Below are 10,094 nucleotides of genomic sequence, written 5' to 3'. Positions count from 1 at the left end.
AAGACATTCAGGGTGGCGGGAACCTCGTGCATGCGGCAGAGAACCTAAAAGGCCGTCAGGGCGTGCCATGAGTTCGGCACCAGTTGCGTCGGCGCCACTCTTAAACCCCGAAGCACCTGAACGACTAAGTCCGAGGGGGAAAAGCGAAACCCGGCCTAAAGAATGCCCTCATTGATGGCGACCTTCCCTGGAGGAGGATGGGACATCCTCTCCTCAGGCCCCGGGAGCGTAACATTGCAGGCCTCGGGAAGGTGGTATCGAGCCACGAACCTATCTAGGTCTTCAGCGACCAGCTCCGACTTAATGCGGTCTGCTCTCACTTCGCCCATCCCTAATGGCCAGTGAATCTACGGTCAGGACGGGGTCAAGAAGGGGGAAAGGACCGGAACGACTGGAGTACCCTAATACAAAAGGAGAAAGTATGGAGAGCCTTAAATTGAAGAATGGGGCAACTCACCGGAAGAAAAGGAAGAACGGCTCCGAGAGCGTCAAAGGAGGAGCAAGCGAACAGTCCGACGGCAATGACGGCAGCGCAAAGGAGAAACTCGGAGATGTCTGTAAAGAGAAAGGCGGACGGAGGAGGGCCCCCGGTTAAATAGGCGGAAAGGTGGGTGACGCCACGGTGACGCCAGAGGACGCCTGGCTGCCGAAGGATCGCTCGCGCCCCAAAGGCGAATCGACGCCCTTAAGGAAGGATGTCCGCCGAAATCCTCAGACTGCCAGGTCAGCAACAACCGCCATACGCCATAAAGAAGGCGGGGAGCTCGAAGCGCGCGCGCCTCTCCGAGGGATGGCGGCAATCACGAAGCATCACTCCCTTCACCCGTTCCCCTTCTAGTTCCAGGCTCGGAAGTGGGGGGCTACTGTTACGGGGGAACTTAGCCACCATGCCCCACGTGACCGGCACGCGCGCCCAGGAAGACTACGGCAGCCCCTTGATCCAGCAATCCGACCCCGAGTCGGACATCTTCGGCTCCGCAGCCCGACCCCGAGTCGGCTGCCCCTTGATCCAGCAATCCGACCCCGAGTCGGACATCTTCGGCTCCGCAGCCCGACCCCGAGTCGGCAGCCCCTTGATCCAGCAATCCGACCCCGAGTCGGACATCTTCGTCTCCGCAGCCCGACCCCGAGTCGGACATCTCTCGACAACGACAGGCTATTCCCCAGAGGCACGCCGCAGCCTCCTGCTCCACTACTCCCTGCAACGGTTGTATCTGGCGCTGCTCCACGATCCCCTGTAACGGCCGTACAAGGCGGAGCTCCACTACGCCCTGTCATGTCCGTACCCAGCGCTGCCCCACGACGCCCTGTAACGGCCGTGTCAGTGGCAGCTCCATCGTGCCCCACGATGACGAACCCCCCTGAAAGACCCCCCCAGCCTGGTATATATGCGGCTGGGGGAAGAAGGGGGGGTTAAGCAAGAACTTCCAGAGCATTCTCCTACTTGCTACTATTACCTCTCCTTCTCCTCCAATCTCCTCTGACTTGATCGTCGGAGGACCCCCACTGCCCCAGTGGTGGTGCGAGGCTTGCTTGCAGGTTTTCCGGTGGAAGGTGGAGCGCAATCAACACCAACCAAGGCAACTCAAACGGAACGCCGTTCACACCGCTGTGCCAATCGTTCTCGGTTTGGACCACCAGCAACAGAATGAAATCTCAAAAAGAGACTAGATGTTTAACCCATGTGATCACAAGCTAGAGAGCATAACATCACAACTTATAAAATCGTAAATGTTTCGATGCATCAAATGCAGTTCATACCCCTATAAATTATTTTATGCTTGTCCAATATTTTATAAATTCATTCTATGCAGAGCATACATAATATCTAATTTACACAAGCATGAACAATATTCATAATTAAATTTCAATAGTCAAACCAATATTTGAAGATATAAAATTAAGCATTATAAAGCAAATTATATATATAATAAATCACTAGAGTAAAGATACTTCTAGCTCAACTTACAGGTACAGAAAAATACCCTATTGGATTAGACACAACCTAGACAAACACAATCTAAGATTAGGTTTTCCTCTCAAGCAAGCACAAATTTCATATAAAATCTCAGGCATATGAAGTGTCCCTAGGTTCATTGGGCCCACGTGAGGTTCCACAGTTCCAAAAAGGTTCCAAATCAGGGTCGGGATCCCAAATCTATCAACCAATGGCTAGGATCTTGGTGCATACTTTGAACCTAATCTAGATCTTAGGATGTCATCTACTCCCTGATTTAAGAATAGTGAGAACAAGGAGATTGTAATTACCTCGATGATGGGATCTGCCTACGAAACAAGTTGCACCTTTAAGATCAGGTGCTTCATACTCCCTTTGATCTATAAGAGTGACAATGCCCAAGTTGGAGGGGCGGAGTATATCTGACAATGTGCTTATTGCCCAGGAGTTCATGTTTCATCTCGGTAGGGTTCTGATAAGGAGAAGCTTGATGGGGATCAAGCTTGACATGGAGAGGGCCTACGACAGGGTGAGATGGGATTTTTTGCAACAGTCTTTGCAGGGGTTCGGCTTCCATGAGACGTGGATCAGATGGGTCATAGGCTGCATTCGTGCTCCTTCCTTTGCTATTTTCGTGAGTGGCACGCTATCCCGATTCTTTGTGTCGTCAGGGGGGTTGCGCCAGGGATGCCCCCTTTCTCCGCTATTGTTCATTATTTGTGCAGATGCATTGTCTAGATTCCTACGGCAGGCAGTGGCCACTCAGGAGTTAGAGGCCTATAGACCGGTGACGGGGGCCTCTCTGATCTCCCACTTGCTTTTCGCTGATGATTGTTTGCTTCTAGCTAGGTCGTCGCGGCAGACGGTCCAGATTATAGGTCAGATTCTTCGGAATTATTGTGCAATATCAGGACAGCGGGTCAATTTGACCAAGTCAGCTATTAGTTTCAGCCCGAAGACTATATTGGCGATGAAGCACTCTATACTGAAGATTTTGGGGGTGTGAGAGCATAAGGGTACGATGACATACGTGGGGATCCCACTCTCCGGCCGGCGGCTGCAAAGTAGGGACTGTACTTTCCTTGAGCTCAGCATCAAGTGCAGATTAGAGGGCTGGTAGATGCATACACTTTTAATGATGGGTAGCATCACTCTAGTTCGATCAGTTCTTACCTCGGTTCCTATCTACGTACTCTCCAACGCCATCATCCCAGTGGCACTCCTGAGGTCCCTTGAGCAACTTTTCATAAACTTTATTTGGGGGAGGAGCAGTGGTAGAGGTGGCATCCACCCGATGGCTTGGGAAGTTGTGTGCCAGCCGACTAGCTACAGAGGTTTGGGGGTGCAATCCTTGGTGGCGAGGCGGGACGCTTTAGCGGCTAGACACGCGGTTAGATTTGTGGTTGAGCCCGAGAGTTTGTGGTCCTCACTGTTGAGAGCTAAGTATGGCGCTTTGGTACCAGGTGTGCGAGCTGGACGTCACCACTCTCCAGTCTGGAGGGAGATGTGTGCCAGAGCTATAATGGTGCTTCCGGAGATCAGATGGGCCATTGGTCGTTCTATCGATATGCTGGAGGATAGTTGGGTGACCGAGTTGCCGATTTGTCGCATGCTGACCATGGTAGACCAGCAAGATTAGCAGGTTGCAGGATTAGCAATTTACTAGATTCAGATGGGGGTCAATGGAGGGAGGAGCTGATTCGGAAGGCTTTTGGAGAGCAGTTGGCAGAGTTGGTTTTGACTCTGCCAGTCCCTACCGAGGAAGAGTCTGACAAGCTAGTATGGATACCGATGGGACGGTCACCAGTGCGAGTTAGAAATCTTCACGCTCTGATCAGTAGGGAGCCAGCTCAACAGATTGAGGGTGGTTGGAAATGAAGGTTGCGGATTCATCCCCGTGTGGCGCTCTTCATCTGGAAGGTGGCTTGGGGTTGCCTTCCAACCAGGAGTTTGTTAGTTCGACGTGGCATGGAGGTCTCTCAGTGCTGTAAGGAGTGTGTAGATATTGAGGAGACCACCAAGCATGTTCTTCTGCAGTGCCCTAGGGCCCGAGAGAGGTCACCGGTCCCACTATCTGACTCGATAGTATCGGCGCAGGACTTGACTCATTTGCTGAGAGATTCCATGCAGAGTCCTAAATCTGTTGAGGCAGGGATCTTATGGCATACTTGTCCTACTACATTTGGTTGGACAGAAATGCCGGCCTGTTTGAGGGGAGGAGGTCATCTCCGAGGATGGTGGTGGATAGAGTGACGCTACATGCAAGGGAGGTCACTGCGGCGGCCACTGTGTTTTCTTCTGGGATGGCTAGGGATATTTGGGTACTCTTCACGCTGCTTCAGCACCTCGGTTTGCCCTTGTTTCTTGGGTACCCCCATCCTTTTGCTATCTCAAAGTAAACTTCGACGGCAGTAGATCAGTGGATGGTATGACTGGAAGGGTTGGATTTATGATCAGAGACCACCTTGGTAGGATGATAGCAGTAGGATGGAGACGCACGCCAGGACTTACAGTGGTCGGGGCAGAGCTGCGGGCAGCTTGGGAGAGTATATCCTATACAAGGCAGGTACTTGGCGTCGAGCGGATGTACCTCGAGAGAGATTCATTTGTGGTGATCGATTAGATCCGGAGGGTGAATCGGTATGGTGATGGTCATTCTCTTATCCGGGAGACTCGCAGGATGGCTCAGTTGATGGGCGACTTTCAGGCACGTGTTCAGGGAAGCGAACAGGGCAGCAGACTGGGTCGCCTCCTTTGTCGCCAGGCACTCCAAGGATTTTCTTTGGACGTCCGCATCAGACGTTCCTCCTCCTTTGTATTTTTTACTTTTCCGTGATTTGGCTGGTTGTACTCGTGTTAGAGTTATATGAAATGAGTAGCCGCTTTTACCGAGAGACAGAGAGAGAGAGAGAGAGGAGGTAAAAAGAGATGGGGAAAGATAAAAGGAAGACTGAGAGACAAAGAGAGAGAGAGAGCAAAAGAGTGAGGAAGAGGGAGAGAGAAAACAAGAAGCAGCTCATGTAACAACGCAAAAATTCATCCAAAAAAGCTAGCCAAGAGGTATTTTTTAGGTTTCTTAGTCTTGTATAAGTATCTAAGATCTTCTCGGCAAATAATCAATGTAGAACTTAACACATGCCTATATAGATCGCCACTTACTCCTCCGGTCCAAGCACTGACGTCTTCGTGAGGCTAAGGGTTCAAATCCATTCAAATCTAATTACAAATACCATGATTGGCCCGTAGTTAGCCTCTATAAACCCGTGCTATAGTGTCCCCTAGTCCACATAGGCTATGTGCCAAGTTTGCTCTAATAACATTTGTCACAACCCAAAACCTCACCCAAAATAATTAGTCAAAAGATATTATCTGATTTTCTTGATCATATATATATGTACTCAAGATTTATCCAACGAATAACCGATTTAGGACTCAACAAACGCTCGAATGAATCCTCACATACTTCCCCCATTTAAGTCCTAACGTCCTTATCACGCTAAAAGTCTAAATCTATTCAAATCTAATCATAAGCACTACGATTGGCCTATCGTTAGCCTCAATAAGCAGGTGTTGTAATGTTCTCTAAACCATATGGGCCATGGATTGGGTCTGCTCTGATATCATTTGTAACAACCCATGACCTCACCCAAAATGGCTAACCAAAAAATATTATTTGAGTTCCTTGATCCTATATAAATATCTAAGATCTACCCAACGAATAATTGATATGAGACTAAATACACACCCGCATGGGTCATCACATACTCCCCCTATTTAAGTTATGGCGGCTAAGGATGCAAACCATTCAAATCCAAATACAAACATCACAATCAGCTCATGTCATCTCAAATATGCCCATGCTGTAGTGTCCCCTAGTCTATACAAGTTATGAATTAGGTCCGCTCTGATTCTATTTGTAACAACCTATAACCTCACCCAAAAAGGCTAGCCAAAAGATATTATTTAGATTTTTTGATCCTATATGAGTATCTAAGATCTACCTAGTGAATAACCAATGTGTGACTAAACATACGCTCGCATAGATCCTAACATACTCCCTTTACTTAAGCTCTGACGTCCTTGTCGGCCTAAGAGTCTAAATCTATTCAAATCTGATCACAAACACCATGATTGGTGTGTGGTCAACCTAGTCAACATGGGCCATGAGCCGAGTCTACTCTGATACCATTTATAACAATTCAGGACCTCACCCAAAATAGCTAGTTGAAAGGTATTATTTGGGTTTCTTGATCCTATATAAGTACCGAAGATGTATCCAGCGGATAACCGATGTGGAACTAAATATATGTCTGCACGGGTCCTCACAGCTCAAGCGGTCGACCAGGGTTTACCCCTCCATTGTAGAGCGATGCCATGGCCACATGCAAGTACCAGTGAGGGGGAAGGTGAAGTCGTCCGACTTTCCAGCAAGGTCGCCTGGGCTGTTGGTGCATAAAGTGGTGGCATTCTATCGACCATGCAATGCAAGAGAAAAAACCCAAAGAGGGGAGTGCAGAAGGTGAGGCAACCAGCAGAGGTGTCCAACACCCTGCAATTGGCATTAAGAGAGAGAGAGAGAGAGAGAGAGAGAGAGAGAGAGAGAGAGGAGGAGGAGGAAAGACAAGAGGTGGTGAAGAGGCATCTGGTAGTAACGATGGAGGAGGATGGCAGCAGTCTTGTTGAAAGATGAAAATAGAGAATGCCGACTCAAAAGAAAAATAGGGAAGTGGAAGGAAAATAAGATAAGGGAGGTAGCGATTCCAAGTTGCCTCCCCCACGCCAGCTCATCCCATCTGCGAGCGGCTAAAAATGGAACCACTACCTCTCTGGAAACATAACCCAGAGGGGCTAGCTGGCTTGAAAAAGAAGAAAGCTACAACGCCGACCTTCCGTCCGGCAGGGCCAACAAAGCTTTCCCTGATCGAGATTGGAAGGATGCTAAAACCAGCACTTGTCGTAGAAGCTTAAAGAATATGGAGACAAGATTTGAACTTAGGACCTCTACTCTGATACCATATTAAAATCAGCCATTGTTCCAAAAGCTTAAGCTTATAGAATGAGACAAATTTATTTATATATTTTATATTTGCTTATGAAGAAGGCTGCAAGATGACCGGACCTTCTTGGTTGGCGATCGAAAATGGTGCAGAGGGAAAAAAAATAAGAAAGAAGCAGAGGAGGAACCTCTCCTATTTTCGTCTAAATGCAGGCCGTTACATCTTAACCCCCTTAAAAAATAAAAAAAAAAAAAAAAAAAAAAAAATCTCATCAAAATTTAAAGCGCACCCGGGCCTTCAGAATGATAAGGGAGTTCTCGGCCCAAATCTTATTATATCCTTGGTAGGAGCTCAAGAAACAAAAATCTCTCACTTCTAATTTTAGATCTCAACTTTCTTCAATCATATGATCAAAGTGGTATGATGACCAGATTATGATCTATTTATATAACTTAGTGCCGCATTCAAGATTGAGATATAGGTCAACAAGATTAGTATTTATAAAAAGATTGACTAGGAATTTGATTTTGAATTTATGATCCGGATTTGAATGCATGATTCATCAAGATTAAACTAGGATCAAAAATAGACTACTAATTCTTCATAGTAGGATAGATCAGTAAAAATAATTGTATTTTGAGCAGATCTTGGAAATGAATTGGACATGATCATGTTGCGGCTCAACACTAAAAAATCATGACAAATCTTGCTTAAAGTCAAATAATTAGATATTTAGTAACAAGCTCAGAATGGTTTTTTTTTCATAATTTCAAAAAATTGCTAAAATATTTGAAAATAAAAGACTAACCCACTTCACTTAGAAGACCTCCAAAAGATCAAGTAAAGATAAGATACTACATGATAATTATTTTTAAACAATTTATATCCTTTTCAGTAACAGATCAGCCCTTCTCCTTTTATTTATTTATTTATTTATTTATTGATACAATTCTATCTTAGATCACAATTACCAAAGGATTCTCTCTCATTTGAAATATTCTTGAGTAAGCTTTTTGATTATTTTCCTTTTCACTCTTTCTCAACAGAACACTTCAACTTTTTCAATTCTGCCAATTTCCAAATCTTATCCATAACCTGTTGCTTGATTTTATGATAGTAAGGAACCTTTTTCTCTCTTTGTCCTGTTATTGCTTAAACTGCACCTTAAACAACTTCTTAGCAAAACCATGTTATTATTTTTTTTTTGTAATCCAAAATAATTTTCACCAACATCAAAATTACTATCACATTCTATATCCATATCGAGTCTAAGTTTCCAAAATAACTTAATTGACAACTGAATACATAACACAACATAATATAACATATTCACATAACTCAAAATAAATTCACATATATTAATTATTTTACTCTTATGACATTCCTCTCCTAGACCTGAGATTAGTGCACTTAATCAACAGTCTTGATTTTGTAAGCCATCTACACTAAGTGAAACCCTAGAGATCAAAACTTATAGCTGCAAGAAAATATCTGATTCAACATTATAAATCAATTGAATAGTCTTCTATTACTAGGAGAATTTTTTTTATAAGAAATACTTACTCTAAGTTATCCAATCAAATATTAAATTACATCCCCCTCTCAACTAGCTACTTAAACCCTAAGGATCTAAAGCCTAAACTTTCATACTATAAAATCTGTCACACCCCATCTCATTAGCATGAGCGAGCACACCGTAGATGACCACACACCCTGCAAGATTTGACCTGCAGGATATGCAAGGCCTAGGGAAGAATTCCACACAGTTTTAGTGCAGGTAAACTAGGATCCTTAAATTTCTTAGAATGATAAATGTCCACAGTACAAATTCCAAAATTATTTTCAAACTCGAACAACACAACTACATAGCATTTATTTAATAAAAAGAATAACTTCTAAGCTCTAGTTCTTTCGCTTACAGCCCATAATTCCATCCATACTATTTGTCGGCATTTGAAAAGGAACAAGAGAAAATATAAGTGAGCTAAAAGCTTAGTAAGTCACCTCTATCTCTAGCTCAATCAAGCCTAATATGCACAGAATATCAATTCTCATAAGTCACCTCTATCTCTAGCTCAATCAAACATAATATGCACAGAATATCAATTCTCATAATATAAGATCTTTTATTATATATAAAAGCATGTTGTAGAATAACAATATGCATTTCAAAAAATTTAATGCATTTAATCAAAAGATAAATTTTCAAATCAATGTATTTAAACCAGCCATACTCTATCCTAGCCTTTACAACTATGGCCATGATCAATTCGTGGCAAGCCCCAAAAGAGACTAGATCTTAACTACAATATGTCATCTATCAGCATGTACTAGTGATTGCCCCATTGAAGGCCCAAAAGAAAGTAAGCTCTAAAATCACATAGAAAACATACCCACGGTAGCATATATCAGTGATTGCCCTACTAGCGTGGCCTAAAAGGAAATTAGCTTCTGATTACAACGTGCTGTCAACCAACATGCGCTAGTGATCGCCCCACTAGAGGCCCAAAAGAAAACTAGATCCTAAACCTATGTGATCATAGACAGGATAGAGAGAAGACTATCACATCTTATTAAATCGACAAATGTTTCGAAGCATCAATGATGCAGTTCATACCTTAGTAAATGAATTTATGCTTGATCCAATATGCAGAACATATACAACACCAACATACATATGCATGAATAATATTCATAATTAAATTTCAATACTCAGATTAATATTCAAATGTAGATATAGAATTAAGTATTATAAAGCAAATCATATGATAAATCACCAGGGTAAAGGTACTACAGCTTCACTCACAAGGAACGGAAAAACTTCTATCAAATTAGGCATGACCTAGACAAACAAAATTTATGATTAAGTTTTCCTCTAAAGCAAGCACAAATATCATTTAAAATCTCAGGTATACAAAGGTTTCCTAGTTCGTGGGGCCCATTTGAGGTTGCATAATTCCAAAAATATTCCAAATCAAGGGTCAGGAACCCAGATTTGCCGACTAGTAGCTAGGATCCAGGTGCATGCCTCAAACCTAATCTAGTCCTCAAGGTGCCATCTACCCCCTGATCTAAGAATAGTAAGAACAAGGAGGTTGTAATTAGCTCAGTGATGAGATCTGCTTGCGAAACAAATAGTG

Source organism: Phoenix dactylifera, chromosome 14 (genome assembly GCF_009389715.1).
Source record: "Phoenix dactylifera cultivar Barhee BC4 chromosome 14, palm_55x_up_171113_PBpolish2nd_filt_p, whole genome shotgun sequence".
NCBI lineage: Eukaryota > Viridiplantae > Streptophyta > Magnoliopsida > Arecales > Arecaceae > Phoenix > Phoenix dactylifera.
Note: the sequence above shows the minus strand (reverse complement) of the source record.